We start from the raw sequence: 21,863 nt of genomic DNA on the forward strand, positions 1-21,863 counted from the left end.
TCTTGTTAAATTTATTCTGAGGACTTTGTATTTTTATTATTATTGGAAATGGAACCCTTTACCCATTATATTTACTAAGTGGTTATTGTTGCTATTTAAGAAGCTATGTTTTAGATATATTTATTTTGCAATTGTCTAGTTTGTTGGGTAATTAGTTTCAGTGGTTTATTATCTTTAGTTTTCTGGGTTGGCGACTAAAGGTTATGCAAATAGTGTTAAATTGGTCTCATTTTCAACGTTTGCATTTCTTATTTCTTCTTGTCTTACTGCATTGGCTAAATGTCTAGGAAAAAAAATTGACTATGTTGGGAATGATGAGCATACTTAATCTGCCTTTGATGTGCACTGGTCTTTTAACTATACTAATAAGAGATAGACCAAAGTTTTGTTAAGACTATTTATTGTGCTTTGTCAGACTTTCATACTAACGTTGTATTGACTTTTGCCTTTGCCAGATTTTTGTATTGGCATTATGCTAACTTCACAAAATAAATAGGGGAGCTTTCAAAAAATTATATGGTCTGAGACATTTTATATAGCAATAGGATACTTGACTTGATTTCTTAAAATTTTGAAAGAATTTGTCCATGAAATTTTCTGGGTCTAATCCCTTGGCAGTCTTTCCAGTTTCTTCCATGGCATTTGTTTGTTCAACTTTTGGATATAATTTTGGTAATCTACATTTTTCTTAGAAAGCTATCTATTTTATAGAGATTTTATTTTTCATTTGTTGTAGTGTGGCATATGAGATTCTTGTCTAAGTAAAAATAATTTTATGTCTGTGGATTATATACTTTTTTTCCTACCAATTTTGGTTGTTTATGTTTTTTGTCTTAAATTTGTTTATAAGCTCTATTCTTTTTCTTTTTTAAAATTAACATTAATTTCTGTTATTTTTGTTAATCATTTCTTCTTTATTTTTTCTAAATCATTTGATTTGAAGTTTAGTTTATTTTTATCCTTTTTAACACATTGACTACCATAGTAGAAAAATTTTTTTTTTCCTTGGGGCCATGGTGTTTTATTATGAAAATAGAATAAAAACTTCGAAAACAAAACCATCCTAATCTAATGAAACATTTGTTATTTTTTTATTGTTTTCTTTCCTCAAGTTATATGCAACTTGAAAAATAGTTCACACAGTGCCCAAGGTGAAGAGACATGTGTTACATGTGCTTCACGAGGCCCTGGGCTCAAAACTAGCATGAGTGAAATACAACTCACATGGCAGTTAATGTGTTAAAAATTACCGATGAAAATATTTAAGGCTATATATTTTTCCTCTGACCCTAGGTTTAAGAGCATCTCCTAAATTCATGGATAAAATTTTCTATATAATCTAGAACTGTCCTGTTTGTTTATTCTTCTTTAACTGAAAGTTATTTACAAGTGAGTTTTAAAACTTTCAGGGAGTTGGGAATTTGGGGGGGGTGTTTTAATTTTTTTTTTAATAATCTCAAGGTCTGTTCTAGGGTGAATTTAGGATGTGGTTTAAACAATTTCCACTTTTTTGGACTAATCATAATTTTCTTTGTTGGAAGGGCCTTTCTAAAATGCAAATCTGCATGTGTTCCTTTCCTATGTAAAAATTCTTCAGTTCTCCTCCATTACTTTCAGGATATAATCCTAAGTCCTTAACATGACAAAACAAGTTTTTCAGAGTTTGGTCTCTATCAATTTTTCTAGCCTTGTCTTTTGCCACTGGCCCGTTCTCCCCAGTTCTAGCCACCCTCCTGGCCTCCCCTCATGTACGCCCACTGCCTTGGAAGCCCCTGCTTTGGGCCCCCACTTTGTGCATACCTCTAGTTTGGCACTTCTGTTTTATTACAGTTGTGTGTCTGTGTGTCTGTCATTCTATTAGCCAATGAGCCCTGTGGGGCCTTGGTCATTTTTGCGTTTTTGGTGTTGAGAGCAGTGCCTTACACCAGGCATCAATAAATGTTGGCTGAATTGACCTTGAATGACAGATGGGAGCATGTCATGATCTTAACTGGCTAAGGGGGCTGAGACAGCAGGTCCCATTTTTACATGTACCAGTCGAATTTACTGATCCATAACAAAAGACCAGGTACAAAGGTGTATGTGTGGAACAAGGTGAAGTACGTGTCCCATGCTGATAACAAATTATTGTCCTTTATTGACGATAGAGGGTCACAAGTCCTGATGAAATATGGAAGTTCTATTTCTTTTTCCTCCCAAACTTCCCCATTACATCTTCCCCTCAAATGTCAGTCAATCAAAAAATTTTAGGGCACCTTCCATGTTGAATACATTCTGTTCTTCCAATGAGGAAAAGCAAAAAAAGGGCATGATCCTTTCCCTGCCTTTTAGAAGCTTAAGTTGTGATGAGAGAGAGAAGAAAAATAAAAGTGGAAAGTTAGCAAATAAGACTTCTGGTACAAGGCAAATATATTAGCCATAGGCTGAAGCCTCCCCTTTCTACCTTGAACATTTACAAATGATGAGAAAAAAAATTTACAAGCACATAACCAAGCTCAAAACAAGAAGAAATTTCTATTAATCAGAAATGGAGAAGTTTCCATAAAATAATTTAACACAAAGGTCAAACTGGAATTTGGAGGCCTTAGCTGTTAACCTTGAGGGTACTGGGAAAGGAGCTAGACTGATCAATGGCTTGGGCTGGAGTCCCACTACTCTGAAAACTGGGGCCATAGTTATACAGCCTGTATAAAGCTAAGGCCTGGAAACTACTCTCCCCATTAAATGTGGGAGGGGGCAACAGAAAAGCCCTGCTTTTGTGCCCAGCGTTGTGGCTAAGGGCCTGAGGAGTGCCACCCAGTGTGACAAGATCTTGGTGCCATGCTGTATGCTCAGGGCCAGGGCCAGTAAGCAGATTGCTTTGAGCTGAGAAGCCTGAGCACAAGTATCAAGTCCTCCTTAAGACTGCCTTGAGTTTTCAGAATATATATTACACACACACACACACACACACACACATCCACACACATATATGAAGAAATTCTCATAAAAGAAAATTTCACAAACATAAATTACAAAGCACTCAGAAAGTTCAACACCGTGAAAGACAAATAGCTCAGCAAATGGATGAACCCATACCCAAAGAAAAGAGATAAAAAAAGCAACTTGAAAAAAAAAGCTTTAATAAAAAATAATCTAAATATTTTCAAAGCTAAGGGAGGGCATAGGAATGATGCAATAAGAACAGAAGGCAATGAAACAAGAATAGATGGTTATGAAAAGATTAGAAACTTCTGAGATGAAGAATTAATTACTGGAATAAAAAAATTAGTCTATGGGTATATTATGCCAAACTTACTAGCTTAAAATAATAAGCACTTGTTATTTCACAGTCTCTTTGTGTCAGGAATTCAGGAATAGCTTAGCTGGTTGGCTGTAGTTCAGAGTCTCTCCTGATGTTATAGTTAAAATGTCAGCCAGATCTGTGGTCATCTGAAGGCTTGACTGGGGCCAGAGAACCTGCTTCTAAGATGGCTCATTCATGTGGTTGTTGGCAAGAGACCTTAGTTCCCCACCATGTGGGCCTCTACATAGTGCTATTAATGTTTTCTCACAGGGTGGGAGCTGGCTTCTTCTAGAGAATGGGATCTTAGAGAAAGCAAGGAATAAGGAAGCCACAGTGCTTTTCATGACCAAGTCTTGAATTTGCACATTAGCACTTCCACCGCATTCGATTCATTAGATCAGAGTCATTAAAACTAGTCTGAACTCAAGAGGGGAGGAATTAGGCTCCACCTCCTGGAGGAAAAAGCATCGAAGAATTTACAGGTATATTTCAAATCATACAATGGGCTAAATAGCATATTGTACATGGCAGACAATGAATTAGGAAATTGGAAGACTGAGCTGAGGAAATGTTCCAAAATGTGGGACAAAGAGCTAAAGGGATGAAGAACATGAAAAGAAAATTAAGAGATCTAGAGGACATAGGCTTAATAGTAGTCCCAAGAGGAGGAAATAGAGGAAGATTAGGAAGCAATATTTGAGGGTACAACGGCTGAGAATTTCCCAGGATTAAAGATCATACTTCCCAGATTGAAAAATCTCATCAGGGCTAAGCAGTAAAAATAAAAGTCATCCAACTATATGAAGCAGTCACATTGGCAAAAGAATGGTGGAAAATAGTGCTTCAAAGAAAATGAAGGGCAAGAGGTTGCTAAGGCTGGAGTAGTCAGAAAACTCTTCCCAGGTGGCAGGAAGGCTGGGTCTGATGCGGTGCACTTTGTATCCTGGTCTCCTGCCTCAGGAAGCATTTCAGGCTCCAGTGACCAGACTGCGCTAGGTAGAAAGAGACCAGCTGGGTTGGGCAGTCACGATGGTGCCAGTGCACCTGACTTTCCACTGACCTGTGGGACAATTTCCTCCCTACCCCTGGGTGAGTGAGGTGGCCCTGGAACTCTCATATCCAGGATATAATGGCAAGGCCTGAAGATACTGTGCTTCTCCCCATGCAGGATAAGGTTCCTTCTACCTTTGGCTCCTTTCTCCAGCTCTTAGGCCTCAAATGTCAAAATGCTGCAACCAAATGAAGACATTTTTCTTCTGCGCTAAGGCCACGACTTGCGACACTCCCATTTATTTTCACCCCCAAAAGCTGTAATTAGTAGTCAGGCTTGGTTTTCCCCGTGGACTCAGAGATAGGAGTAAGTGTTAATTTGAACATTTGCAACTAACAAATGCCTTCCCATTGGCCCACACATAACCCGGCAGTTTGGAGAGATGATGAATCCCCCGAGGAAGGCACAGTGTAGGGCGGGAACTGGTGCAATCCAGCCCTGGCTGCCTTGCTGATGTCATGAGGCCAAGACCTAGAGACGTGGCAGGTTAAAACAAAACAAAACAAAAGCACTGATGGAAGTGGCAGGAGGCAGTTATCTACTCCCAAGCCCACAAGAGGAGAGCATCACTCCTTGCATGGGAGTAAAAGGTTTGGCTGGGAAAATCAGTCACTTTAAGAGAGAAAATATTATCGGGGGGAAAAAAATCCCTTTGGCCAGGAAGGGTGATCTGACCCCATGAGAAATTTTTCTTAGAGTCAAACCCTTGCCCTTTGCATCCTGGTCTCCTGCCTCAGGCTGAGGCTGCCTGGATATACGCCTTTATGCTGAGGTCACTATTGTCTAAGGTTCAATAAAGTAGGGTCTCAGGGAACAAGTTTTGGTGGGGGAGAGAAAGAAGAAAAATATTGGCAAGGAGAAATCAGAGTCAGAAAACCACAACAATTCGACCTGCCACAGACACTTTCACAGTCGGTTCCTAGTTCATTCATGGTTCTTTCTCTTTCTTCCTCCTGTTGTATCTTCACAATCTGCATTTCCCACTCCCCCAGCTCCCTGCAAGCTATTTAAAAATTGGATAAAGAGAAGATGTCATCCACTTTTCCTTTTTTCAAGGGAAAAGAGAAGTTTCCAACATCACCAACCGGGTTGGTGATTTATTCATTTTGGTTTCATTTCTAATCTCTGGGGACACTGAGGGAAAGAGGGCGCTGCCTTTGTCTTCCCTACCTCTTTGTGTTATTGCCACTTGTTCTGTGTCTCTCAGTCACGTGGTCTCAGTCTACATCTTTCTTTCTGTCTCTTTGTCTGTGTATTTGGGTCTTTCTTTTCTGCTAGATTCTCCACATAACCAAACTGCACCCAATATATCAGCAAGGTGTTTGGCATCCCGGGCCAGCCGCGATCTAATAGCCCACACAGCAGTCACGTCCCGGGTTGTATTTTCAACCTTGTTTCAGCACCCCTAAGCAGTGTGCGCGCCGAGGAACTTTGGTTATTTTAGCTGTCTGGATGATCTTTTATTTTAGTGACCCTGGGCAGACCACAAACAGAGCTCAGGCTGCAGACCGAGACCTGACCTCTTTTTATGTAGTTATGTCGAAAGGGGCATCTGTGGGATAGCCAAGTTTTCAGGCCAGTAGTTTTGGAATGATTGCACGTGAGCGTGTGTGTGTGTGTGTGTGTGTATGTGTGTGCACGTGCATATGTGCACACTTTGCAGGGGAACTATTTTTGGGATGCTATTTAATTCCTATGAAGGAATTTGAAAGGTTTCTTTCCCCCCTCCCCCTCCCGTTTCCTTCTTATGAGAGAAGGAAACTGGTGATACTTCCAGCCAAAGCTGTCATATGTCACGATGCAGGCAGGGGATTCAGCAAAGAGTGTGGTCTTTTGGGTAAAGGAATCAGGGCTGAGAAAAGGGATGGTGGCTTCGTGTGAGGGCCAGAAATAGCATGATGGCAAGGAGGCTGTGGGACTCTTCTCTCTCGAAACCAGACACTAGCTACAGGATGATTGAGCCCAAGGCCAGTTTTTTTTTGGTGTGTATGTGACTCAAGGACTCCAGATGATTCTGAATACTAGGGGAGAGCATGCCATGTTGAGGTGAAACCCTTGCCTTTCTTGGGTTACTGCAGTGGGTGAGAATGAAGGTCGGGTTTGCAATGGGTTTGAACAGCGTGCCGGAATTTTAGGGAAAGAATTGTTATTTACAAACTGCTGGATCTGTTTTGGTGACCAGGGTGCTGGCCGACATGCTTGGGCTCCTAGGCATTTCAGAGATTTGTAGGAAACCCGGGGAAAGAAGGATGAGACCAGCTGCCAGAGATTAGGGACCATTTCACTGCTGGTCTGATCATCTGAGAGCCTTGGAGTTTTGCCTCTTTACCTGGTCCTGGGACCCAGACGTATTGGCAGCTGAGCAGAGGAAGATGTTTGCCACCTTCCTGTGTTGTATAAATATAATAGTAACTCAGAATCTTGGCATTTCATGCCATGGCTATTTGCTTGGTTACCTCTTCGCTACCAACACTAATCCTCAGCAAAATTGCAAAGTAGGTGAATCTGGCCTCCCCCTGCCCTGGCTGGCTCACCTCCACTCACTTTCTCAGCTCCTGTCTTCCCTCTCAACCTGGTGTCCTGGGCTCCCTCCCCTCTGTTCCATTAAAAATTCCATAGAGAACCCAAATTGTTGTCACTCACATCTTAGCTATCTTTCCCAAGAATGTTTGCAGCTCTCATTATGTTCTAAAAGGCTTTATCCTCCATGGAGGGATAGAATGTAAGTTCCATGGGGACAGATATTTTTGTTAGTTTCATTTGCTATCGTATCCCCAGGACCTAGGACAGTGCCCAACATATGGCAGATGATCAATGCATTTTGTCGTATAAACGAGTCAACTAAGCGAGTTCAGGTTTTGGTCAGCACCTGCTGACAGCTTTTCCTTGTGGAGGGAGTGGCTGGAGATGGGAAGGCTCTGAGACCACTCCCACTGTCCCCAGGGTTTCACATACAGGCTGCTGCCTCGTCAGCCCGGCATAAGGCCGGTCCCTTAAATAACTTTTTAAAGATGCAGCCTTCTTTTGTCAGACTCTCTGGGATACTAAAATTCCCTGCTCTGGTTCCTGGCAAACTTTCCATACTTTCAGGGCAAAGAGGTTTCCTTTCCCACTCTCCCAGGCCCTGGGCTTCATTACGGTGACCTCTTTCAGCATGGTGGTCAGTGCCTAATGTTCATTCACCCCCCCGGGGACCACAAAGCTGTTGTGCTGCGCCCACCTCTGTCCTCATGGCGTCGGGAACAGAAACAGCATCTTCCCTTTCGCAAATGTGCCTGCGTCTCTTTTGCACGACTGACTGCTTAATAGTAAAATCAATCTGCATCTGGGCAGGGGCTTCAGGCCTGGTGACTTGGCCTTAAACAAAGTCACGCCTGCAAAGGACAATTGCTCAGAGCTGTCCCTCTCTGAGGACTGCCCTTGTTAAGGTGTGAGATGGAAAGCTGACGATGGAATTAAAATATTTTGGGTTGTTTGGAGAGCTATTTTTAGTACGTGCAAGGGATGTGGTAGTCCTTGTTTAGACCATCTTCAATTTGCCAGGGAGCTCTGTGAATGGAAAATGTGAGCCCAAGGCTTGAGGGGGAAAGAGAATATAAACGATCTGGACACGGACTCGCTGCTCCTACTGGCTGGGGGGTTGAGTTTTGTGTGTATTAGGGATGGCTCTTCTTTTATTTCTAGACAGTCTCTCTTCCACCTTTCAGTAGGCGTGTAAACACCCATCAGCACCCCAGTCCGCAGGACCATCCCAGCCAGCAGCACCATCCAGAGCACATCGTACACATAATGCAACACCATTAGCTGTCACGCTGCCACACGGCAGAAGGAGCGCTCTGAAAGTGCAGGGAGGAAAGTAGGAAGCTGCTGGCCGGCTTGCTCTCATTTATATAATCATAAACTCAAACCTGCATTTCTCTGAAAGCAGGAAAAATCACCCACCCACCTTTTGATTACACTTTTACACAAATTAATGTCATTTTCCTTTCCAACAGTATTGACTGCAGGGTTCAGTTTGGTCCAGCAGGCACTGGGAAACAGGAAGCGTGCTAAGAGCAGCTGAGTTAACAGCATCCCTCTCAAGCAGGAGGATTCTCTGAGGAGGGTGAGAGGAAAGAGGGAAAAGAAGAAGGAGAAGAAGAAGAAGACGGGGAAAAAAACCCAGCAACTTGCAGGCACACACGCCCCTCCCTGCGTGCGGCTGCTGCTTGGATGTGCACAGCCGCTGCTGGGATGCGTCTAAGATGGCACCTTGGTGCCCTGCCACATTCGGTCTCCTTGGTACCGAAGCGGCGCTCAGCTTCTTGTCACTGAGTGGATGATGATTATCTGCACCAGGGTCTCGAGGGTGCTCAAGCTTTGCTGGCGATTGGAGCTGAGATGCTTCAGCTGAAGGATTTTAAAAGCTATACAAGGCCAAAGAACCATTACCAGTCACTTGCTGTGTGATGCCTGTTGAAGAGGGGGTGGGTGTGGGAAGGAGGGGTGCTGCGGGAGCCGGCCGGGGGAGGGCATGATATCTTTATCCCCTCCCTGTCCTCTCACTCTCCCCCCTCCTCCCACCTCTCCACCTCCCTGCGCCTTTTTAGCCACCGTACCCTTGCCGAGGCATGACAAGGTTATGTCAGTGTGGTCTGAGAATCTATTGATCACGGCCATCAAAGATCTTTGCGGGAGTTTAGGGATTTGGTGTTTTGCATAACACCCTACTCATCTCGGTTAACTCCTCCTGTCCCGGCCTGGGCTCCCATCACCTGGGAACTGAGCTGTTGGCAAAACTTGCTAATTTCTATGATAGCTGCTTTCCGAACTATACTCATAAGGCTGTCAAAACCATTGTAATTACTATTATAACAGAGCTCAGGTGCGTGACCCAGGCAGCTAAGAAGAGGAGGGATTGGATGAGACATAGCAAAGGGAAAAAACCACATAAAAATCCTAACCCTCAACACACATGCACACATATGTGTGCACACACATATGCCTATGAACAGACACACACACGTGCCCCTGTACAGACAGACACACACATATGCTTGCCTTGTCTTGCCCGCAAAGGACCACAAAAGAAAGACTCACTACTCGAGACAGATCTTGTCGATCTCCTACTCAGGTGATTTTTCTTCTAACCAGTGGGGGGAAGGGGAAGAAAAGCCAGAAACCACTGAGCCACACTCTTGCATTCTGACATGTAAAATCTCTCCATAAAAATGTACTGAGTGCGAACTGTGGAGCCCCCACTGTCCTAGGTGCTGGGGCTAAGCAGGGTATAAAACAGGCAAAAATCCCTGCTCTCATGGAGCTGTCAGTCTGGACACACTGATGCAAAACTGCTGTCTTCAAAGTCTGTAAGTGACTGTGACCTTCCCTGTGACCAAATGATGACTGAATTCACATTTTATCCTAGTGTAATTTGCACACACATGCACACACACTCACATAATCCTTATAGGCTTCAATTATGCAAGAGTAAGAAAATACCTGGGACATTTCTCTTTGGGGCCTGTAAAAACAGGAGAAACTAAAAATGTCCCAAATCTGTGAGCCTCAAAGAACAGTGACACTAGTTTTTCAGCCCGAAGGCACACTGTGCCACGGAGGTCTTTGTGTTAGCTAGACCCTATCCACCTGGAAGGGTAATTTCAGGGGCTTGCAGTGCATGGGAAAGCCCAAGTATTTCTTACAGTAAGGGAGAGGTGATTGTTCCCTGGGAAACTCTCGGATGGGCAGTGGCTGTAGGTGCCTGTCCACAGGTTTCCTGGGACAGTGCAAGGAGGGTGGGTCAGCACACAGAGATGGACGTGGTGGAGTGGTCCTCCTCCCAGGCTGGAGAGCAGGATGCAGAGGAGAGGATAGGCCTTTAGAGTGCCATTGTCCTTTGCAGAAGATGTCGGGAGCCCTTTTGGGATCAAACCAGCAGACTGTGGCCAGGTTGTGGTCCTGGCTGGGGTACCCCTTGTTGCCCTCAGCACCCCATGAGGAGCAGAGCAGAGTGCGCAGTTGTCCAAAGACTGGGGCACACTCAGCCTGGCCAGAGGAGACTTACTGGCTTTTGGCCACATCTGACAGCAGAGGAGCTGGTGGTTGTTCCCCTCTGTTCTTAGCACTGGGTGTCTCTGCATTGAGGGTGGATCTCTCTGGAGACCCTCTTAGAGTCTGGAATTAATCACCTGGCTGGAGAGAGGGAAGCAGTGGGGAATGGGAGGGAGAGAGAGGCAATGGCACACAAAGTTTGATGGGGCAGGGGTGGGGGTGGGGGAAGAGAGGGACCATTCTTGCTGGGCAATGTCCCAACCTTCTCAGGACCCGCCTCTTCCTCCTTTGCTGTCCTCAAAGCCTCATTTGCAGAGCCTGATGCATCCCCTCAGCTGAGCCAGACGTTTCGAATGCTAGTGTGCTGCCTTCAAACACTTTGGGGCCTTGAGGTCAGATTCCCAGGCACTTATGTTTACAGTAGGACTGCACACTCCTCTCTTAACAGATTTGGGGGTAGCAGCATTTACATGCAGGAGGGTCGTTGCCTCAGAGGCAGGAGAACACTGGATCTGGGCTCTGTGTTGGGAACAGGTAGCACTTGGCAACCTTACTGTCAGACCTGGGGCCCCCAGTCCCACAACCCCTGTCTGGACGGGAGCAGGCAGAGGGTCCTGCAGCACACAGCACAGTCTTGCTCGTCCAGCCTGCGGCCGAGCAGGGGAGGGAGGGCTCCTCCTCTCCTCTCCTCTCCTCTCCTCTCCTCTCCTCTCTCTCCCTTCTCTTCTCTTCTTCTTTTCTCTCCTTCTTCTTCTCAATCTTTACGCTATCTTGAGAGTTGGGGGGATGAATTTTGGGTGGTTCTCCTCAAAAGGCACCTTGTTTGGGATAAGCATTCACCCTCCCCATGCTTTTGAGTCCACAGTGACCTTATTCATAAGGTCACCCCTTTCAAGGCATGATTAGGAATGAGGAATCTAGGCCCACAGTCAAATCATTACCAGCTAAACCCAAATCAGGGGTGCTAGCAAGAGAACCTGAAGTCTTCCTCCAGAAAGGATTTATTTTTAAGCAATGAGAAGAAGACATGTACGGCTATATAAGTGTGTGTGCGCCTTCTTCATGTGCCATATCTGGGCAGAATGCTGGACAAACACAATACACAACTTGAACTTGGCTTTTAGTGATGGCCTGTGTATTTTTACAATAAGCAAAAACATGAAAACAGAGTCTCTAAACCCCAGCCCCACCTCCAGAAAAGTCTTCCTCCTCCCTCTCCTTGTCCTCGTCATGCAGTTTCACTTCCGCCATGTTTTCTCATTTCTCCTTTAGGTTCTTGTGCCTTTCTGAATACCTTTGTAGTGAGGAGCCGGCTGCCTCCCCACCTCTTCTCACTTCTGCTGTTTTGTGATCTTGCCGTTTTAATGAGAGCACAGTCAATAACTACGGAGAGGTGCTGACGACATTACAAAGGAACTCGCCCTTAACAAGTCAACTGTAGATGAGGTGCCAACGGGATGGACAAGAGGATTAAAGTATTTATGCCAAAATATTAGAAGCACATGCAGAATTAGCTCTCATCATGTTAGATATTTTACTTTTGGCAAGTCCGAATTTAAAAATCTTTTATCCTTGTTTTGCTTAAAGTATTACAATAAGCCCCAGATTTTTCACAGTTACACTTGTATATTTTCACAGCTGTTTTAATCAGAAAAAATTAATGTGCTTTTGATAGCTCAGAAATCTATCACTGGCAAAAGCTTTGCAAAGATGTGCTATGGAGCAGAGTGGAATCCTCAACATTATATATTTTGCTGGCTATTTGAAATTCATAGAATTTCTCCTAAATATTTTCTTTTGCAATTCTTGCCTAAATTAATCTAACAGCTTGGGCTGACTTCTTTGATAATCTCTTTTGTTATGAATGCAGGGATTGCTATTGTTAATGTTCTTTGGGAACCCAATGTCAACTGTCTGCTGCTGGAGGGAAATACAGTTGTTATTTTTGCATGTATTGGAAGTATTTACTCCAATGAAATATACGACATAATGGATAGGCAGGACTGGCACTTTCCTTGGTGGCTTTATGGCTACCGGCTTAGCTGCGGTACTCCCGGTACTCCCGTGAATTTTCACAAGCAGCCCATAAAAGAACTTGACTTTTGCTTCTCAAGGTCTGAGACTCATTCAGATCCACAGACGCTGCATCTTGGGCATGGTGACTTAGATCCGAATGCTAGGCACACACCACGCACAGTGCAAGAACTAAGACTCAACTTCTGTGGCGGTCCATCAACACCACCGACACTAACAGTAATCAAAAAACAAAACCAAACCAAACCAACTTGCAACAAGGGAAGGGAAAGATAGGGAAGGAACAAAAGAGATTAACAAAAGTCTCCATTTGTCCCTGTTTGCCTGGCAAAGAAGAGGCAGATTTCTGGGAGTGGGGGGTGGGAATCAGTGGATTAATGCGAACTTTAATACCGAAGCCATGTGTGTTTATTGCTGGTGACCACAAGACATAAATCTTGCAAGCACAATATACAATGCGATGCAGCCCCCAGTTTTTTCCCCCCTTTCCAGTCTCAATTTGTGTGTAAGTGTGTGTTAAGTGCCGCTGAAAAATAGTGACCTTTAATAAAGGATTGTATCCTGCGACTATTTTCCCAGACACACAGTGACCTTTCAAACCAGACTGAGGTGAGGGGGTGTGGAGTTTGGACTTTGAACCGGCCAGACCCCGCTGTGCTCCTCTGTTAGCCTGGCCACTTTTTATTGTGTCACCAGGGAGCGTTCTGTATGCAAAGCAGGCTGGGCTGGCAGCCTGAACCTTTGCAAATCAATTTGTCTGTGAAGGCGAGTCCACTGGAGTGAAAGATGGTCTAACAGGGCACATTGCCCCCTCTCTTTGTGACATCATTGCCTGTGGTACTCTTGTCAGTCATGTCTGCCCAAAGGACTGCTGGAAGGGGGGGATGTTGGCTTGGGGTGGTGAAGGGGTGGGAGGGGTTAATCCTCATGACCAACTGTGGCCTGAGAGACAAGGGGCGTTCTTCTTAAGAGTACAAAGCTGGGGGTGGACTATCTGCCTGGCTGGGAGGGCGAGGGGGGAGGGTGCCATTCATACCCGATATTGTTGCCTGGCTGTGGTAGCCAACCCTACTGTTTCCTCTCCCCTCCGGGTCTAGGTATTGTTACAGGAGGGGATTACCATCACCCTTGGACCAGAAGAGAGTTAGGATGATGAGGAAATGTTAAAGGTCATGATAGCAAGAGCATTCACCCCTGCCAATAGAGCTGGCATCCATGAACTCTAACCTTTGACTATTTACCATGGAAGATCCTGAGCTACAATCCCTTCTTATAGCAAATTTTTTCATAAGGGTTAATATTGTTATTGATTTCCTTAATTCTTTCCAACACCTAGGACTCTACATTAATCAGCTAAAAATGCTAGGAAAGAGAGCAATTACTTTGTTCCCTAATTCAAATTTCTTAAAGAAGTCCTTCTAAAGATATGGAAACCCTGCATTTTTCATAAAACAGTGGTTAGATCAATTTCAGCGTAAGCAATTAATCATCTTTATATTCCACAGAAGAAGGGGAGCAAACTTTGACTTGCTACAGAAATGCTGACTGATTAGTCTCTAGGTGAGCAGTCTGGTGGGAAGACCCCAAATTCCTGACCCGTGCACTGGTTTAACACACAAACCCTTCATGGAACCTTTCAAAACTGCAGCAGTTACCAGGGTGGCTCTGGAGTTGGATGGGCTTGAGTTCTAAACCTTGCTTTATCACTGTCAACTTGTGGGAACTTGAGTTCCAAACCTCTTTACGTCTTGGTTTCCTCATCTGTAAAACGGAGATGATAAAGAACATCTAGCTCATGGGGTTGTAATGAGAATTAAAAGTTAAGGCACATGTGCTGCTCAGCAGAGTCACAACACACAGTTGCCCTTCATAAGAGTTAGCCCTGGTCCTAATATCTCGTGTGATGATTACTGAGCACGAAACAGGACGTCAGTGTATACAGATGGATAAAGGATAATTGGGGTTTTGGATAGCTTTATCATCCATGAGACACTTGTTTCATTTTGATGATCTGGGGATGTTTGAGCAGAAGTCGTGTTTTACTTTGCAAATTATCACGTTAGATTTAAGGCAGTTGACATATGCATCATATATGTAGTGTCATATATATACACACATATAACCATATATTTGGGCTGTACATACATCATTTTTTTCTGACTACCAATCTATTTTCAGTCTCACCCCGTAGCATAGGACACTAAAATTTATTTGTGTATCATGTCCTTTCTATATGGGATCACAGGATGATTTGCAGAGAGTCAGTGGTGAGCTGACAGGGAGAAAATGTTTTGGGGAGCAGGATTTGAAAGGGGAAGTTGTGGTGAGGCACGACTAGCCATCCATTTGTAAAGAGCACAGACGTGATTGGCATGGGCTCAAGACTGAAAGAATTCCAAAAATCCTTTATTTTTTAAGTTGAGTTTCACTGTGAAAATGGCGAAGGGGAATTGAATTGGTTGAATGTGTCTTATTTTGAGGGAAACAATGTTACTAACCTCTTAATTTAGGTACAGTGATGGGGATTGGAGAAGTAACATGGATCCAGGTAGGAATTTCACAGCCATCTGAGGCAACATGGATTATGGAAGGCGAGGAAAAGGAAGTATGAGAGGGAAGAAGCTAAGAATGAGGTCAAATATCAGATATTGGAACCAAAGTTAGAATTCTAGAGTCCTTTAAGGATAGTAACAAAAAACGCAACAAACAGAAAAACCAAACAGACAATACACAAGTAACCACAATCCTTTTAACCACAAGTTACAAGTGTGAAATGAAGCCTTGTAAAAAGAAAAGTGTTATATTGAGAATTACTTATGAAACTCTGAAGACTTTGAGATTGAAAGCATATATAATGTTTAGTATGGAGGTAATTAATGAATATCCCAGAAAATGAAGAAATGATGATAGAAGAAGGACATGCAAGTCCAATGGGATCTTGTTCACTCTTTACATGAATTCAGTTATCTAAGGTGGCAAATCATATTTCCTAGACCATTAAACTAGATGGTTCCAAAGCCTGAACCAAAACAAGCAGCATCTGAAGTGGGCATCCTTCCTGTCCCTTGACTTCAACTCATCTTATACATAGTTTCACTGCATTCTCTAAGTGAGAGAGAAATCAAAGTCATTTTAGCAAGAGCCTGGAAAAGGTCAGGTTGAGAAACAGGATGGGGGGAGAGAAACTTCTTGGAATTGGACAGCCAAAGCCATTCTTAGGAAGGCTGTGTTGATGCAATAAGTGCATAGGTATAATGCTTCCAGTGTACCCAGGGGCCAAGTTGGAAAAAGTCACATGGGAAGTTGGAAATAGCATGGTCACTTTGTCCTTGTTATATTCCACTCTGTTTTTCTTAGACCTTGGGAAACTCTCCTTGAATCCTCTCTTTCAACTGCTTCTGAAGGCAAGGGATTAGATTATCTTAGAAGACCTCTTCCACAGTGAGAGAAGGTTGATTACTATTATCAACTGGAATTATGGAGAAAATGAGAAGAGATATCTCTAGTAAGCAGGGCAAACGCAGGGCATTTGTCCCTAGGGCAGGGCAGCCATTAGCAGGATGGAAGTGAAAGTCTGGGTGCAAGTGGTCTGGAAGGTTGTGGCTGACTGTTTCCTTTATTAGGGAAAGGGAACTCAGACACTGTCTTTCTCCTTCTGTCCATACAGGAGGGGTAATAGAGCCATTTTATGCTATTGTCCTGGCTATACAGTGTGTTCTAAGAGGGGTCATGTCCTGGGACCCAGTCCAGTCTGGACTGAGGCATGAACATCTCCATCAGTCGTAAGGCGATATGTATGAGGAAGTGAGAGAGGAAAGAGGGCAGGGCCCCTTACTCTAATACACTCAAAGTGGTAATTTTAATTATCCATCAGATAAGAAGCCAGGGCCTGGCTTGGCACCTCTGACAATGGGGTGGGAGCTCCCCGGTGGTTTCCAGCTGCTCTGATGGTTGCAGGCTGCCTCATCCTGGGCCAGGTGCTGGGAGCCTTCTACAAGAGCATCTCTAGGGATGTACCTAGCACAGTGCCTGATGAGAATGAGATGCCAATAAGAGGGAACTGTCTCATTTTGCTCCTACACTTCATTGTACACTGTCTCTTCAATTACAGAGTGAAGCCTTAGGGCAGGCGCCATATCTCCATGTGAAAAATCCTCAGGATTTAGCACTAAACTGGCATGCAGTGGCCAGAAATGCAGCCAGTGGGTTGACTTTGCCATCTAGGTATTAAAATGGTGGAGGAAAGAGAAGTCCCAGAAAAAATCCCCACTGGTCATTGGGAAGGGGGATGTTTGTGGTGGACATGTGTGTCCTCTCCCCAATTAACTTTATCCTAGTGTTTTATATGCTTAGAGCTTATCTGATGGGCCATGAAAGCTACTAGGGCTAGGCACTCCTGCCCATCACCAGTTAGACTGGGGCAGGATTAAATCAAAGGAGGTTCACTTTGGGTAGCAGGCCACCATTTTCATTTTCTTAATAATTTTTTTTATTGAGGTCTGATTGACATGCAATAAAGCTATATATATTTAATGTATACAGTTGTCCCTTGGTATCCTCAGGGGGTTGGTTCCAGGAGCCCCCGAGGATACCAAAATCCAGAGATGCTTAAGTCCCTGATATAAAATGGTGTAGTATTTGCATATAATCTATGCATATCTTCCCGTATACTTTAAATCATTTCTAGATTCCTTGTAACACCCAATATAATATAAATGTTATATAAATAGTTGTTTTACTGTATTGTTTTTAATTTTTTCTTGTTGTATATATTTTTTTGAATATTTTCAATTGGTGGTTGGTTGAACCCAGATGCAGGACTCGTGGATGCAATGGGCTGACTGTACGTCTTGATGAGTTTGAAGATAAGTATACACCCATGAAACCACCACCACAAACAATGCCATAAACTTAACCATTGTCTCTAAACGCTTCCTCCCTCCTTTTTTTGTGATAACATTTAATATACAATCTATCTTCTCAACACATTTTTAAGTGCACAGTATAGTATTGTTAACTACATTCATTATGTTGTACAGTAGATCTCTAGGACTTATTCATCTTGCGTAACTGACACTATGTACCTTTTGATCAACACCTCCCTGATGATTCCTCGTCCCCTCAGCCCCTGGTAACCACCATTGTTTTCTCTGCTTCTATGTGCTCCACTACTTTAGATTCCTCATATAAGTGAACACTTCATTATTTTTCAAAGCACAATCATAAAGTTGATCTCCAAGTAGGGTTGCAAGATAAAATACAGGACACTCAAGTGCATTTGAATTTCAGATAAACAACAAATATTTTTTTTTCATATACATATGTCCCAAATACTGCATGGGACATACTTCAACTAAAAAAAAAAATGTTGTTTATCTAAAATTCAAATGTAGTTGGGTGTCCTGCTTTTTTTCCCCCCCTAAATCTGGCAATACTATCTCCAGGCAGTAGACTAGCATAGTGGTTAAAGCACAAACACTACTAATGTAGACATGGTTTGTACTTCAAGCTCTGCAACTTACTAACTTTGTGTCTTTGGTTAAGTTTTCTTTTTTCACAATGCAGCCAGAATTTTCTTGTGTGCCTGTTGTGCATCGTGTACCAGGGTGTGCTGTGAGGACTTCATGAGATAATGCATGTGTAGGCTAAGTACACAGTGTCTGCTAAGAAAGCTGTAGTTACTGTGATTCTTTAATCCAAGACTGGCACAAAAGACGTGAGGAAGATACTGTGATCTTCATTTTAGAGATGAGAAAACTGAGGCTCAAGGAGGTTAAGGAGGCCCAGTGAGGCTGATTTGAACCTGGATTTCAGAATCCTGTTCTCTTCCCCTTAAGGGTGTGGTGAGGAATTGCCAGATAATTTCCAGCCCCGGCCCCTGCATAGCTGACCCTCCGTTTAGATGTCTTAGAAGAGACCCAGAAGGTGGGGGTGGGGGACAGTGGTGCAAACCCTGTGGAAATGGTTGCTAAACACAAAAGACAGGTAGGCGGTCTCTTCTTGAGCCAAGTTCCCCAGCAAGCGCCTGTCAGTAGCATTTGCTCAGGAATGACACACAGAGAGAGTGTGTTCCTGAGAACTGCTAAGCAAGTGTGAACTTTCCCCTCCCCTGGGTCAGCCCCTCCCCCCTCAGGGAGGCCTGGAGATCTTGGGAGCCTGTTGCTTCTGTGACCCCTCTCCAGCCAGGTGGAGGAGGGAAGCTGGCTGAGCTCCCCATGTGGGGGTGGCAGCTGGCCTCTGCTGTGGCTCCTGTCTGATGAAAACATTGCAAGATGGACTCAGCATAAAGCAAAGCAGAGCCACTGATGTGTGGGCAGGTGTGGGCCACACGAAAAAAAAGTTCAAGCATGCAAAGTTGAATTGCTGAGACATGGGATATCTTAATAGCGTGGGAAAAGGGGATTGTGAGATCAAAGGCGGTGATAAGAGGGAGATTATTTTATCACAACTCTGCCAAAAAGAGGGACAGTCACATAGAGAGGGCAGGCACCCCACTCGCGCCCATTTCTTTGATTTCAAAGTGGGAACACTCAGCCAGACCCCACACAGCCTGGCCCACCTCCCCACCCTGCTGCCAGCTTTTTTGCTGGGAGAGTGCAAGACTTCTGATGTACACCAAATTACATTCCCGTGATTTTAATTTTTATTTCCAGCTCATGTTTTTATTTTTTTCACAACTAAGTGTTTTTCTCTGTTGGAGCATCTTGGCTTTTGCTTGAAATCCCAGCCCATGTTCTTTATTTGGTTGTAACCATTGGGACTCAATTTGTAGGTTTTCAAAAAATTATTATTATTGTTGCGTTTTAAGAAAAGGAGACCAGTTTGCAAGCATTATTCCTAGTTCTTAAAATTCAAAGCAGTTTGTTCGAGATTGTTCTTTGCTCTTGGAGATGGAGCCAATTTCAGTTTATAGCCCGTTGTCTTCACACCCATCTTGGTGACTAATACTGTAAGATGGATTTCCTTTTTTTTTTTTTCCTTCCTTGAAGTGGGTTTCAAATCCCCAAAGAATTTCTGGGAGGGGGAAAAATCCTTTAATTGAAAGCAAGAGAAAACAAAACAAAACAAAAAAAAAACATAAGAGAACTGACAAAAATATCATGTTTAATGAAACCAAGTTCCGTCCCTGCAGATGGAGGCACAGAATGACCTAAAGATAGAAAAACGAGTTTCCTTTATGTGCCTTGTACAGTGCGGTTTTTCTTTAGAAGGTTGCTTGTGTGACTGACCAGCGCCTCCCGGAGTCCCCGAGGGAGCAGCTGGGAGGAGCCGAGCCCACCCTCCCCATCCGGCCCAGTGCCTGGCCCGGACTCAGCCACTTACCTAGCTGCGTGACCTCAGGCAAGGGATTTAACCTGGCTGGGCCTCAGTTTCCTCTTTGTAAACAGGCGGAATCTCATCTACTTCCATAGATTTTTGTAGAATTATTTGTGCTAAGATGGGGAAAGTTCTTGCCACACTGGCCCTTAAGAAAAGGCGCTGACCTGTGTGGCCTGACCATGCCCGGTGGGAGGCTCTGCCTGCAGCCATACCATGATCTGCTGTTGGGTGGGGCTGGGCTTTGCACACCTGAGGGGTTCCTGGGCGCTGGCCACCAAGGGGCCCTTATCATACCCGTGGGCTAAATGAGTAACCAAGAATAACAGAATTATTAAGGCAGGTTTCTTAAAATAAACTGAGAAAGTACCAGTTTCTCTGAACTTCCCTTTTAAACGAACAAGCAAAACACATAAAAATAAACAAATTTTTAAAACTCCACCAATTTGAAATTAACTTTATTTCATTAGGAATTAATGACTTGAGAATCTTCCTGTTCTGCTGTCAGTTCTTGCAACTCTTTGATAACTTCTCTGTCTTTTCTGCCTTCTGTCTACAGAATTAATTTTCCCTGAGGCTGAGAGGACTTGGATATACTTCACAGCTGGAAGTGGACTTGACTCTCTTCTACTAGGAAAGGGTGCTGTGGCTTTAAGAGCTGTATATGGTCTATGAAATTCCAAGGTAGCAAGGGCACAGTTTATTCTGGAATCTTCCCTGCTAGAGAACAAGGGGCCCCTGTGTATCTCTAATCCACCTTTACGACCTTCCTTTTCACACACACTGTCTCCTGCCCAGCCCAGAGCAATTTTAAACATTTGGCTAAGGTCTCCGACTTTCCCGAACTTTTCCTGATCTCACGTCCTTCTCTCCTTGTCTCCAGGCAGTAACACACTCTCTCTCTTGGTTCTCCAGTGGCGGTTCATCTCCCTGCACGTTCTCTGCTCATCTCAGTCCCTTGTAAGATGGGGTGTGGGCACCTCAGTTTATTGAATTGGGTGTGTTGAACCCAAGGGGGTATTGTCCCTCTCTTTCTCTCCTCTCCCTCTTCTCTCTTCTTCCTTCTCTTTCCCTCTTTTACTTTATTTTAGTCCCTGGAGCTGGGAGCTACATTTTTGGCTAGAATTCCATATTTCAAAAAATTCAGAAATTTTTTTTATTTTGATGTTTTTTACTTTATAAAAATTCTCTCTTTTACCTAGCAACCTAAGCTGGCCTGAAAGATAAATAGCAGCTGTTTTTCCTCCTTCAAATTGCAAAAGGTTTCACTCTAGGAACAAGAGCTGGGACACTGACAGTGAATCTATTTATTAAAATGTTTCTATTTCATTTTTTTATGATCTATGCCTATTGTGTAATTTGAGGCAAACCTGTGTTCCTTTGTGGGTTTTTCATCCCCTCGTATCTTCGCTCAAGCCCTCCCTTGCCCCTCCTCGCCCTTGCAGTTCAGTGGAACCTTCGCCGCAAGTGTACTTTCCTATGTTCACCTGGTGAGTAAAGTCTGCGTCCCTGACTTGCACCCTTCCCTTGCTTTGCTAGGGCAAGCTGGGGGCAGACTGGGTGAAGGGAGCAACACTGCTTTTTAATCACTTGGAAACATACCCTTCTCTTTGGCTTTGCTTTTGTTCAGAGGCTTTTAAGCTTGTTAAGTCACACCTGGCCCTCAAATAATTGCATCCTCCACATTAAAGTTTACTGCCCCTTTCAATAGGGATAAAATGAAAACTGGAGAATTTAGAGACAGACCACAGGCTTTTACCAAGCAGTGAAATTCACCTGGGTATAATATTGTGAGGATGCAAAACACCAACACGGAGGAGAGGACTGGCTGGCACAGGGCTGGGTGGCACAGGGTCCTGGGGATTTCTGATCCTATAAAGCTCACGTACCCTGGAACAGCAAGAAGGAGCCTGCTTGGGGGATTGGTTAATGACGTCCCATCCTTGTTTGGTGATCTCTGCTATTCTACATTTTTAAAAATCTTTTCTTTCAAGTTGCCTCAAAATAGCTTTTTGCTTTCATTTCTGCTAAGCCCACAGGACCAGTAAGGGTTAAATCTAGTTAGCTCTGCCTGTGCTTCAAGACAGCCTCTCTCTCTCTCTCTCTCTCTTTCCCCACCTTACACACACACATACACACAAA

Source organism: Eulemur rufifrons, chromosome 19 (assembly GCF_041146395.1).
Source record: "Eulemur rufifrons isolate Redbay chromosome 19, OSU_ERuf_1, whole genome shotgun sequence".
Lineage (NCBI taxonomy): Eukaryota > Metazoa > Chordata > Mammalia > Primates > Lemuridae > Eulemur > Eulemur rufifrons.